A 12800-nucleotide genomic window follows, 5' to 3' on the forward strand; every position below is an offset into this window, starting at 1 on the left:
GAAGGGGACCCGAACCCAGTTTGAAAGGAATCACACGGATCCTTCGTGGAGGCCAGTTCTCTGGAGTCAGCAGTTAAATATGAAGCCCAGGGCAGCCACCGAGATCCTCCTGCCACGGCGGACAACTGACCCACCTCCTAGGAGTCGGCCTGCGATAAGGAAAGTCACTGGATTCACTCTGGAAAATCCCGGCCACAGAACACAGTAGCCTGTACCCTCACAGGCCTGGGGAGAAGGGGCTGCCACTTAGAAGCAAGATGGCGGCCTCCCTCTCCCCTACTCTCCCCAAGAACCTCTTCCTGGTCCCCAGAAGAGAGACAAGGATGTCGCGGCGCCGACGCCGAGATCCGGGAACTCCACGAAGCCCGCGGCCACTCCCGGACCCCCGGGAGGTGACTTCACCTCGTCGGGCGCAGAGATCCGAGGGTGGAGCCGCCCCAGACAGCCGGACCTCCCTTAGCACGCAGAGGGCGGAGGCAAGCTAGCCGGCGCCCTCCAAGCCATTGTTCTCCGGCCCTGACCAGCGACTACCCTCCTCTGCGCCCGCGGACAGGAAGTCTCTCCCCCGCCGGCTCCGCCCCGCTCCCCAGCGCCCCGGAAGTGATCTGCGGCTGCTGCTGCAGAGCGGCCAGGAGGAGGGTGGATCTCCCCAGAGCGGAGTGCCGGAGTCCTCCTCCTCCACCAGCCGCCCAGGCTCTGCCGCCGCTCGTCTGACTCTTCTTTCTGCGGCTCCCTGCGCGGAGCCTTCCAGATAAGAAGGGCCGAGTATCCTCCGGCCAGAGTTAGCGCAGCAGCGGCTTCGGGAACTGGCAGGGCGGCGGACCGGCTCGCGGTGCAGGTGAGCGATGCCCGCCCGGGCCGCCCCGGGTGGGGCTGGGGCCGCGGTGGCGACGGCGGGGGTGTGTCCGGGCGGCAGAGGGCTGAGGCCCAGGCGCAGAGTTCCGCTGCCGAGATTGCTCATCCTGTGTTATGCTCTGGGACTAGTGCGGGGCGAGCCCCGACTGGAATCCTGGGCGCCGCGTTCGCGGATGTGCTGTCGAGTGCGCCCGGAGACCAGGCGGCTGTGGCGAGGTCCCCTGCGCCGGGAAGCCGCTCGGAGTTGGCCTCTTAGGAAGGTCACCCCGCATCTCTGGCCCGCGGCTGAGGTCTCCGCCCGGGCGGTGCCCGCGACCTGAGGGGACTCATCGCCGCCGCCGCAGTCCCTGCTCCTTTCTCCACCTCTGTTCTTCCCTTTCTTTCCACTCTTTGCCCGTACTAGAGCAGTTGCTTTTTAAGCATCTCGGCCAGGGTTTTGTGCCAGTTGAAGGAATGGTTTTTTAGGCTGAAGTCGTTAGACGCTCCCCTGTGAACGGAATAACTGGCCTCGGGCTCTTGCACAGGTTTAGCCTATATTAGGATAACCTAGCCTCTAAACGAGGAACAGAATGTAGGTATTTTGGGGGGATGCTTCTTATGTGATTTGTTCCTGGAAGATTTCCAGACGTGGAAGATGAGATTTGTATGCTTTCGCCTAGGTATGTGTGTGTGTAAGTGGGCGGGGGTGACAGCACTCAGAGGTGGCAGTGTTGTTTCAAGGTTTAGGGGGAATTAGGGAGTTAACTGGCCTTTTCTCGGAAACCTGAATGTCCAGACTTGTGAGAGCTCATCCGAGTGTCATTGAAGCAGTGTGAGAATTCCGGTGCCACGCCCTACCTGTCAAGTTGAAAAGCACCTAATTTACAAATAGTTTAATGTGTGTCTGGAAAAACCTTTCTAAAACATACGTCATAAGTTATTCCTTTCCTGGAAGTAAATTACAACTTAATGTTCCAAAAATTGGATAACAGATTTCATTAGTAAACTCTTCACAGTGAAAGGCATTCCTTTTAACTTTTGTTTTTTAATGAATTTAAATGTATCTTATTAACTTGTTTTTGTCTCTCAATAAGGTATTATGAAATGACTCTTGTGACTCTTAAAACGTTGTTTTTAGACCTTGAATTTTTCAGGGCAGGAGCCATGTCTTACTCATCACTGTGTTTCCAAGCAGTGTGCCTAGAACACAGAAGATTTTCACACATTTCTTCACTGAGTGATTGAATGCCTAGGTGATCTGACAGTCACCCTCCAGATGTCATTTATTTCGTTGGACTAGGATTTTTTGTTTTGTTTTGTTCATTTCAGGTTCTTGTCACATACAGACTTTACTTTGTCGTTGTTTTTCATCAAAGAACAATTCAGAAAGAATTCTTTACCTTCCAATACTCAGTCTTCCCCTGAAAGGTTAAAGTTATATTTGGGGGATTATGATTAGGCAATATAACTTGTATTCTAGTAGTGTTAAGTGTTTACTTCTTGGGCCTATCCACGTCAGCAGAAAGAGATTTCCTGGCAATAGGCTGTAAATTTATCTTTGGAGGCAATACCCATACCCTACCTTAATCAAAGAGAGGAAATTGGGAGTTAATACAGTTTGGAAATTGTGATGCATCACTGAATTGCTTTTAGTACCTCATTCTTCCCATGGATATGTGAAATCCTCTGACATCCTGATATGACCTTGATATGATTTACCAATAGCCATTTTCACATTTCTGTTCTGAGATCCAGATGCTGTTCTCTAGTATCTGCTGAGTGTGCAGTCATCTGTATCATTTATTTTGAAGCAGTGCTTCATTACAGCACTTTTTTTTGCATGGCTTTCAGGGGAAAAGAACCACACTAATTATAGGAAAGAATCTTGTCTATCATTTATGAGGGAAGTTTTTGTTTTTGTTTTTCCTTGCAGATGGATTATTTTTACTTTAAGGTGATCCAAATAGGATCAAGGTGCCAATGTCTTTTCCTCTCCAAGTATCTGGTGATGGTCTTGCACTGGTTTTCCAAGCTTAGCTTCTACAGAACATGAATGAATATACCAGAGTCACTTCTTATATGTGGGCCTATCAGTGTAATTATGCACTTGTATTCTTTTGTAAATGAGTGACAAGAACAATCACTTTTGAAATACTAGAATAAAAAACTGTGAATGTTAGTGAGGGAAAAGATTGTGATTTTAAAGGGATAGAGACAAGTAATGATTTTTATCATTTTATAAAACATTTTAATTCTCAGAATATAGAGAAAGGAGCCTGCAATTTCTTATCTCAGCAGCATTACTACTGTATACTGTATAGAGTTTAGATTTCCCTTAATTCAACAACCCTCTTGATAATAACAGTTCTGTCTCCAATATACCTATAAATACAGTGTTATTGTGCCCACACATACAGTTTGTGTGCCATGATGAAAAATATCTGGGCATTGTTCTTATTGGAATTCTGATAGAGTATTAGGAACTCAGCTCTGGTTTTTAATTACTATTTACAGTCCTTGTTTGAGGGGAGTACCGTAAACCTATTTGTTGTGACCTGTCCTTGACATCATATTGTTTTCTAGTTTTTTCTTCCACTAATGGGACAGTAGCAAAAATTTTATATATATAAAAGGAGCAGAGGTGTGCTAAGTCTGTTTCTACCACTTGAGACCATAAATTATTTTCTCTTTGGCATTGGTATGGAAGCTTACAAGTTTTAAAACTTTTTTAAGGGTCTAATTGCTATTCAGTGCTAGTAGAATTCTCTTCACTTTTTTCAAGCCTGGGTACTTTTTTAAAAATGAATTTTCAAATGGACTTAATTTGAAGAATGTGATCATTTTTTGGTTTTAAAAAAGAAGACAAAGCTCTAAGTAAAAAACAGCTCATACATTACCTAGCTCACATAAGTAACAGCTATTTTTTTTTCTTAGACACCTTTTTCTACCTTTATTGCATTCAAAACAATTTGGTTTCCATACATATATTTATATAAAATGAAATTAAAACTGAATTTTTAAAAGCTGTGTGAGTGAAATTTAGAACAATGTTGCGACTTCAATTTAATTATACATGAAAGCAAAGCTTATTTCCTCAAAATCAAGAGAATAGTCTGTACAAATCAAGAAAAGTAAGCTTCTATAAAATATTATGATACTCTCTCAAAGGCTTTCACAACTAATATCCTGTATTAGGTGCAGTAGACAAAATATTTGTCACACATAATCTCCAAGTCTGGGATCCAATTTCAATTGCTGAACTCAATTTTGAAACTAAGGATCAGTGTTTGACAATGTCATTTTGGATAGTAAAACTCAACAAGAGTATGCAATGACTGACTCTCAGATGCATTCTGAAGATGGGGCAAAGATTACCATTTCCGCAAAGATTGTTATTGTGGTCATCTAAGCCACAGAATCTTTTTATGCAGTCCATTAGCTAGTCCATTAACCACCATTGAAAATGGTGGTTGCCACACTGACTTGCCAATGGTTTAATATAGCTACCCTGTCTAGATTTAGTCTAGATTACTGCAGCTGCCTTTTAGCCTGTGGTTGACTACACTCTAATCTTTTTTTTTTTTTTTTTTGCACTTGTTTAGAATAAACATGGCACTTCCCTGCTTAAAATTCTTTTGTGGATTCTTTTTGCCCATTAATACAATGCAAATTCCTTTTATCCTCAATCATGTATACAAAACCTTCCAGTTGTACTCCTCACCTAACTAGCTCTCTAACTTCCTTTCTTTCATGATACTCAGTTCTAGCAATACTGAGCTCCAGGAGAGTTAGTGTTTACTTATTCTCTCATTTCCTCTCCCTGGAATCCTTTCCTTCCCCCAATCTATTATATTCCTACTGGTTCTTCAGACTCCATTTAGGTTACACGTCTCCAAAATTTGTATCTTGATCAGGTTCTTTTCTCTGGACCCCATCCCTCAAACAAACAAAACAAAACAAAAAACAGCTTGGAGACTGGGCTTGTTGCTTCTCTTGTGTGTTGGCATGACATCTGTTCCAGTACTTACTACACTAAGGAGAGTACCTTCATTAGTATACTGTAAATTTTATTGACCTCAGTTCATAGTAACCTCATAACTACACAAACACGACTTCTTTTCTTCTGTCTTAAAGACCTTCATAGTCCTTTATCAGAAATTCCAACTTGTGTGCACATGCCTGTAATCCCAGTGATTTAGGAGGTTTAGGCAGGAGGATTGCAAGTTCAAGACCAACCTAGGCAATTTAGCAAGGCCTTAAGCAACTTGGCAAGACCCTGTCTCAAAATAAAAAGGACTAGGGTTGTAGCTCAGTGGTAGAGTGCCCCTGGGTTCAATCCCTAAAATGGGGGGCAGGTGGCAAAAGAAAAGAAACACCTAACAGTTCAATTTATTGAATGGTTAGATCCAAGTAACTTAATAAGTATTTGCCTAATAGTAACTGTTTGAGAAAATAATATACATAAACCTAAATAACTTTCATTATAGGAATCACATAGTAGTCCATTGTATATATCATGATTTTTTTTTTTCCAACCAGTGTGGTACTTGGACATTTAAGTAATTTCCAATATTTTGTTAAATTATAATGATTTTAGGATTAAAAGTTTTTTAATCCTAAAATCTTTGTATTGTTGGAAGTAAATCTTCAAGATAAATGCATATGTAGATTTGTTGATATTGCCAGATACTTCTCCCTGTGGGATTGTACTACTTTGCATTCCCACCAGTAGTGTATGAGTGCCTGTTCCCCAGCGCCTCACCAAAAAAGTATACTGTCATCTTTTGAATTTTTGCCAGTCTAGTGGGTAAGAAATGTTATCTCAGTGCAGTTTTTATTAGTATTTCTCTTATTACAAGTGAATTAAGCATTTTTTTTATAAGTTTAAGGATCATTTTAATATTTCTTAGTATTAATTGTGTATGTTATTTGCCTACCTTCTGTATGATATTTTGATAGTTTGGACGTTTTTTTCTCCCTCTCAACTTTTCAGAGTTCTTTGTATTAAAGAATTGTTTCAGTCATCTTTTTCACCACTGTGATAAAAAGACTTGAGAACAGTTTTAGAGGGGGAAAAGTTTATTTGGTGTTCCTGGTTTCAGTGGTTTCAGTCCTAGACAGCTGACTAGTTGCTCTGGGCCCAAGGTGAGGCAGGACTGAGGAAAGCAGCTCAGAACATGATAATCAGGAAGCAAAGAGACTACTCTCTTTTAACAGAGATAAAATATAAACCCCAAAGGCACACCCCCAATGACACACCACTGCTAGCTACACCCTGCCTGCCTACAGTCACCACCAGGTAATCCCTATCAGGCTGTAAATACACTGATTAGGTTAAAAGCTCTCATAACCTGATCATTTCCTCTCTACACTTTATTGCATTGTCTCACACGTGAGCTTTTGGGGGACACCTCACATTTAAACCATAACAAGAATATTAGGTATTTAACTTTGGTATATGTTGTAAATGTTTTGCCCAGTCATCTTTGGTATCGCTTGTGCTGTTTTATATCACATAAATGTGTGTTTTACTTAGTCAAATATGTTAACCTTAAATTTACTACATCTGGAGTTCTAGTCATAGTTAGAAAATCTTTTTCTAACCTCAGGTTATAGAGCAGTTCACACATGCTTTTTTCTAATACTCATGAAGCTTCATTTTTCACATTTAGTTCCATTTGGTATATATTTCTATGTGTGGTGGATCTAATGTGTCATTTTCCAACAGGCTGTCAGTTCCATTAATTACTAAAAAGTAATCTTTACCCCATTTGTCACATATTGTATGTAGTTGGGTGTATTTTATTCTGTTGAATTGTCTGACCATCCATGTACCAATATCATATTGTTTTCATCATAGCAGTGTTGTAGAATGTTTTAGTACATAGAAGCTTAGTAGTTTTATTGTAGTATGTTACCTGGTATGGGCATTCCCCCTTTATGGTACCTCCTCTTCAGTGTTTTCCTGACTCCTCTTATATATTTTATTTTTCCATATGACTTTTAGATTCAAGTTGTCTTAACTCTATTTAAAAAAAAAAAACTCATTGCTCTTTTTATTGGGATTGCATCAAAAACTTAAAATTTAACTTAGAATTAACATCTAGATAGTGTTGAGACATCTTAACCTAGAACAAGCCTTGTCTTTATTTTCTTAAGTCTACTTTTGTGTCTTTGAGGAATGACTTATAGTTTTCTTCATATAAGTTTGAAACATTTCTTTTTTCCTTTCCTCAGTACTGGGGATTGAATCCAGGGGCATTCTATCATTGAGCCACATCCCAATCCTTTTTATTAATTGCCAAGGCCATCCTTGAACTTGCCTCTTGCCTCAGGCTCCCTAGTAGCTGGGATTACAGGCATGTGCCAACATGCTCTATTGATTATGTCTTAAGTTAATTCCTAAGTATTTTATTGTGTGTTGTTGTTTTAAAGTTTTCTTATCAATTAAATCTTTTAGATGGTTATGCATATATATAAATACTGATTTTTATATGTTTTGCTGCTACCTTACCAAATATTTAAGTTACTTTTATCATTGCTTCTCTTAGGCTTTCCAGATATTCTATCATGTCATCTGTAAATAGAGGGGATTTTTTTCCCCCTTCCTTTTCAATGGTTATACCTCTGTTTATCTTATCTAATTATATTGACTGATATTTCCAGGATTGTATTAAGTAGTAGTGTAACAGTGTCTTTAATAGAGATGCTAATTGCTTCATTGCAAATCCAATTCTTTGTGGAATATACATATGCATACATTTGTATCTAGATATTAATTTTAGCTATGGATATGTCTTTCACAGATTACAGTCCTTCATTCACTGTCTTTCTCTCTTTTTTTCTTTTTTGCAGAACTGGGAATTGAACCCAGGGAAATTCTACCACTGAGCTATACCCAGTCCTTTTCATTTTTATTCTGAGACAGGGTCTCACTAAGTTGCCCAAGCTAGCCTCCAATTTGTGATTCTCCTGCCTCCGCCTCCCACTGGTAAAGCAAGGTAAAGACTGTTCTGTGGTTTCATAGTTCATATCACAGTCCTGAGTTTTCTTCCTGCTTCTTCTGGACTTTGTTGTCATTTCTGGCCAGATAGTCATGAATGCCACAAAGTTATGTCCTTTTCCCTTTTAGGCTACAGCTTTGAAAATGTGGAGGTTCTCTTCTAGGCTCTCTGTGCTTTGCAGGTGAATTAGGCTCACTTGTAATGGTTCTGTGTTGGGTTCTTGGGTCTCTTGGGCATATGGCAAAGCAGGTTTGCTGTTAGATGAATTTATCCAGAGGAGATGGCTTAAAATAAAATACATGGCTATGGGGTGGTTATGGACAAGATTGTAGAACCTAAATCATCAAGCTTTAAGGCAGTTCTTCCAAGCACAAGGCCCTGGGTTCAATCCCCAGCACCACCAAAAAAAAAAAAAAAAGAGTGGTATGAGAATAAGGTGAGATGATGAATAGTAAAAACCTTCACAAAATTAAAGGCAGTTCTTTCTCCAAAATTTGTGTATGCAGACTCATTCCTCTGGCTGGAATGCTGTGTTACTGTGAAATCAGGTGTTGACTTAAGAACCTGCACACATGTCATCTACCTGGCAGTGGTGGACACACACCAGTGCTCCAGCCTGGAGAATGTTTTAATTTCATTGCCATCAAATTTATCCAGAAAGTTCAAGTTACATATTTTCTGAAGATTCTTAAAATTTCAAGATTATGTGGGTCTGTGGATGAACTCTCAGTCCATAACCTGCTGTCATTCTGAATCTTTCCTCTCCCAGGAGTGCTGGGTGGTATGACTTTTATTAATTTTTTGACCTTATGTTATAGAACTCCTCCCTAGAACTTCAACAATGCCGCCGATGACCTATTGTCCATCTTTCTGCCACAGGCATGCTAGCAGTTGGTGTAGTTATAATTTCTTCTTCCCCTGAGGTGCATAAGCTCTCACTCAGCTGAGTACCTTTGGTCTATGGGCAGCACTCTCTCCCCTGTCATTCCTGTGACCCCAAGTAGCCTTTTTCTCTTTGAGACTTGCTGTCTCACTGGCATGATATTTATTCTTGGGGTGGGTGTTTAGGGACTTTCTACCTTAGAGATATGACAATCTGGTCCTCTGGTACATGTTGCCATTCCAGTGGCAGGACTTGGTTTTTTTTTTGTTGTTTTTTTTGTGGTGCTGGGGATCGAACCCAGGGCCTTGTGCATGCAAGGCAAGCACTCTACCGACAGCTATCTCCCCAGCCCTCCAGTGGCAGAACTTGGAGAGTGATGTTTTGTTTCCTCTTTTTTGTCTTATTTCCTTCTTCTCACCCTTGCATTTTTAGTCTGAGGAAATCTGACTCCCCTCATCTTTTTGCCTGAGTCATGTAGTCTGTGAAAGAAAGTCTCCATCCTGAGGACTTAGGTTTCTGAGACACCATCCCCTTTCACTTAATGCTTGGTTAATTGGTAACTGCCCTTTTAGTCTCCAAAGTCTCCTTATTTTTCCTGTCTACATATTACAGCTCTTATTATTCTCTCTTCCTGTTACTTCATTTATTCTTATTTGCTGCTTGTAGGTTTTAGTAGTTTTTTTTGCTAAGAATAAAATAAAACTCAATCATTTGCTCTGCTTATATCTCCCTATCCTTTGCTTTGGCTCATTTCGTAAAATCCAGTCTTGTCATTGTTTTAAAGCTTATATTTATCTGGTAACAACTGTTCAAACTTTTGTTCAGTCATTGGTTTTTTTTTTTTTTTTTTTTTTTTTTTTTTTTTTGTATTTTGTTTTCCATAAATTGTCTCTTTTTTTTTTTTTTGTTCTTTTTTTTTCCAGTGAAGGGGCTAATTTTTTAAATAACATTTATTGAGATATAATTCACATACTATAAAATTCACCCTTTAAAATTGGTTTTTGGTATAGTCACAAGTTGTACAGCCATTACCTCTATCTAATCCTGAACACTTCATTACTCCCTCCAGAAGAAAGCCATGCTCACTAGTCATCACTCCAGATTTTTCCTACCCCAACCAACTACTAAATTGACTTCCTATCAGATTTGCATATTCTAGACATTTTAGGATTTCATAAATAGAGTCATACAATATGTGGACTTTTCTGTCTGGCTGTTTTGATTCAGCATAATGTTTTTAAGGATTAACAATGTTGTAGCATGTGTGAATACTCTATATATTTATTTACTTGGTACCAGGGATTGAACTCAGTGGCACTTAACCACCAAGCCACATGCCCAGCCCCTTGTTTTTTAGTGTCTCACTAAATTGCTAAATTGCCCAGGTTGGCTTTGAACTTGCAGTCCTCTTTCCTTAGCCTCTGCCACCATGCCTGGCTTCAGTACTCCATTTTTTTTTTTTTTTTTTTTTTTTTTATGACTGAATTATGTTCCATTGTATGGATATGCCATATTTTGTTTACCCATTCATCCATCTCTGGACATTTGGGTGTTTCTTCCTTTTTACTTATATTGAATAATGTTGCCATGAACATTGATGTATGTGATTTTTCATGGACATGTTTTTATTTCTCTTGGATGTACATCTAGGAGTAGAATTTCTGGGTCATATGATAACTCTGTTTCACATTTGGAGAACCTGCCAAAGCAACTGTACCATTTGATGAAGATACAGAAGAACCAGCAGTGATCTGTGTTCCTATTTTTTTCACATCTTACCAACACTTCAATTGTCCATCCTTTTTATTATAGTGATGCTAGTGGGTATGATTTCTGTCTTCTGTCATCTTCTGAGTTACTTGTCTTGGCTGTCCTGTGTATACAAAATAGTTTATATTTAGCATATTGTATCTTTTTCTTCTTAGGTAATTTAGTTTGAGATCTAGTGCCAAGAACACTTTCTTTATTACAGAAACTAGTGCCAAGAACACTTTCTTTATTACAGAAACTATAAATGTGACTTCATTTCAACTTCTAGGTAAACTTTGCTTTGGTTAATTAACAAGATTTGTTTTCTCTTGGTATGTTTAATGGGTTCAAACTGCTAAACTTAATGTTGTTGTAAGTACATTGTTAGAAACAAGTAATAAGACAAAATGTCTAAGAGTAATGAAGGAGAATTATTTATAATGAACACTAACGATGTCTTTAAGTGAATTGTTAGCATAATGTTGACTACAAAATTGAGGAGCACCAGTTATAACCAGAATAACCAAAAATGATGTAAGTTTCATTGAACCATGTACAACCTAGTACAGAGTATGACTAGATTTTTTTTTTTTTTAATGGAAACTTAGCACTTTTGTATACATCATCTCATTTGATCTTTTTATAGACCAAGAGGTATAGGTGAGATGGGTGTTCTTGATGGGAAAATTTATTGACCTTCATTCAACAGTCTTATTTTGGTCATACCTACAACTTTAAGATTTCCTGAACCAATTAATAACTGTGTTGCTTTGATTTAAATGACATTTTACAAAGTATTTGTTCACAAGAACATTTCCATAAAGTTTTAACTTATTTAATCTCTACATAATTTATTTTATACTTTCAGTTCTCATTTGTTCTGTTAGTTTCTCTATGTTAACATAATCATAAATTGAAGTTGACTATTTATACATCAACTATGTGTCCCTTTTTGTAATGCAGAAAACTGCATTAGTGATTTCTTTTATATTTGGTTACAGTTTAAAATGGGAATGATATTTTCCTCCAGCTTTTTATTTTGAAGCATTTCAAACCTACAGAAGAGCAGTGCATTAGATGCCGACAAGCCCTACACCCATATTCACCAGTCATCAATTATCATTTTGCCACTTTTACTTTTTCTCTCTAAGGATAGAAGCTTTTATTTTTTGGGCTATTTGAAAGTTGGGGAAACTTTATCTCTGTGTTCTTCAGCTTACATCTTCTGAGAATAAAGACATTGTCCTGCATAACCATACCATTATTGTAACACTTTAGAAAATTGGTAATAATTTCATCATATTTTCTAGTATCTAATCCCAAATTCAGGTTTCCCGGTTGTCTCCTAGTTTGTTTGCTTATTAGTTGTGCTGGGGATCTACCCCAAGACTTTGCACATACTAGGCAAGCACTCTACCACTGCCATGCCTGCAGTTAAAAACATTTAATAAAATGTTTCTAATAGCTATCCCCTGAACCACTTTCAGTATTCACTGAAGGATTTCTATTTGCTTATTGTTTCCTCTTTAGTCTAATGAACTTTTTTTTCCTTCTTTATCTTTTGTGGTGTGTGTTTGTGTTGTAGGGTTTGAACCAAGGACCTTATACATGCTAAGCTGGCACTCTTTACCACAGAGCCATATCCTGATCTCACAGTAAACTTTTTTGAGATATAAATTATACATAAAATTTTCCCATTTCAGGTTTACAGTGATTTTTAGTAACTACTGAATTAATTGTGTAACCATTACCATAAGCTAGTTTTAAAACATTCTCCCCCTTTATCTGCTCCCTTCTTTATTTTTACTGGCAGATTCTTCCTGTGGTCAGGGAACTTGGTCATCTTCATCTCCAGATTCTGTTCTTCCCAAACTCATTAGAGAGAGTCAGTCTTCTTCACTAACCTACCAGAAAAACCCAAGGAATATTGTACTCAGGGCAACCTTGGTCTCTTGCCTTGCTTTTCAGTGAGATGGAGCATACGGGTTTAGTCCTGTTGGAGTAAGGCGTGGATAGTTCCTCTAGAGAAAGAGATGCTAGGCAGACACATCATGTCTGCTTCTTTAGGGTATTCATCATTTTTTCCCAATGAGAATGAGCCAAAAGTAACAAATAGAAGGTTGTATCTGGAATAATTTTTAAAAATCATGTTTGCTGCCTATTAATTTTAACTTTAAATCAGACTTGACTAGTAGCACTGTTTTCTTATCTAAAAAACACATGTGGTACTTGATTTCAGGTAAAACATACCACATACCCTTTACTACCTCCCAAGGAGGTAAGGGTGCCTACATTAAGAACAATAACAACTTGATAATTGTGACTGACCC

At 38.8% G+C, this 12800-nt stretch overlaps 1 protein-coding gene across 1 annotated transcript in view; it reads left to right on the forward strand.

Annotated features, from left to right (window-relative positions):
- The first annotated feature begins 704 nt into the window (after positions 1–704).
- Positions 705–12800, forward strand: part of Rala (RAS like proto-oncogene A) — a 64566-nt gene continuing 52470 nt past the window's right edge. Inside the window, exon 1 of the mRNA XM_047562029.1 lies at positions 705–838. The gene's annotated coding sequence lies outside the window, so the exon portion shown is untranslated. The remainder of the gene's footprint in view (positions 839–12800) is intronic.

This window comes from Sciurus carolinensis, chromosome 8 (assembly GCF_902686445.1).
Source record: "Sciurus carolinensis chromosome 8, mSciCar1.2, whole genome shotgun sequence".
NCBI lineage: Eukaryota > Metazoa > Chordata > Mammalia > Rodentia > Sciuridae > Sciurus > Sciurus carolinensis.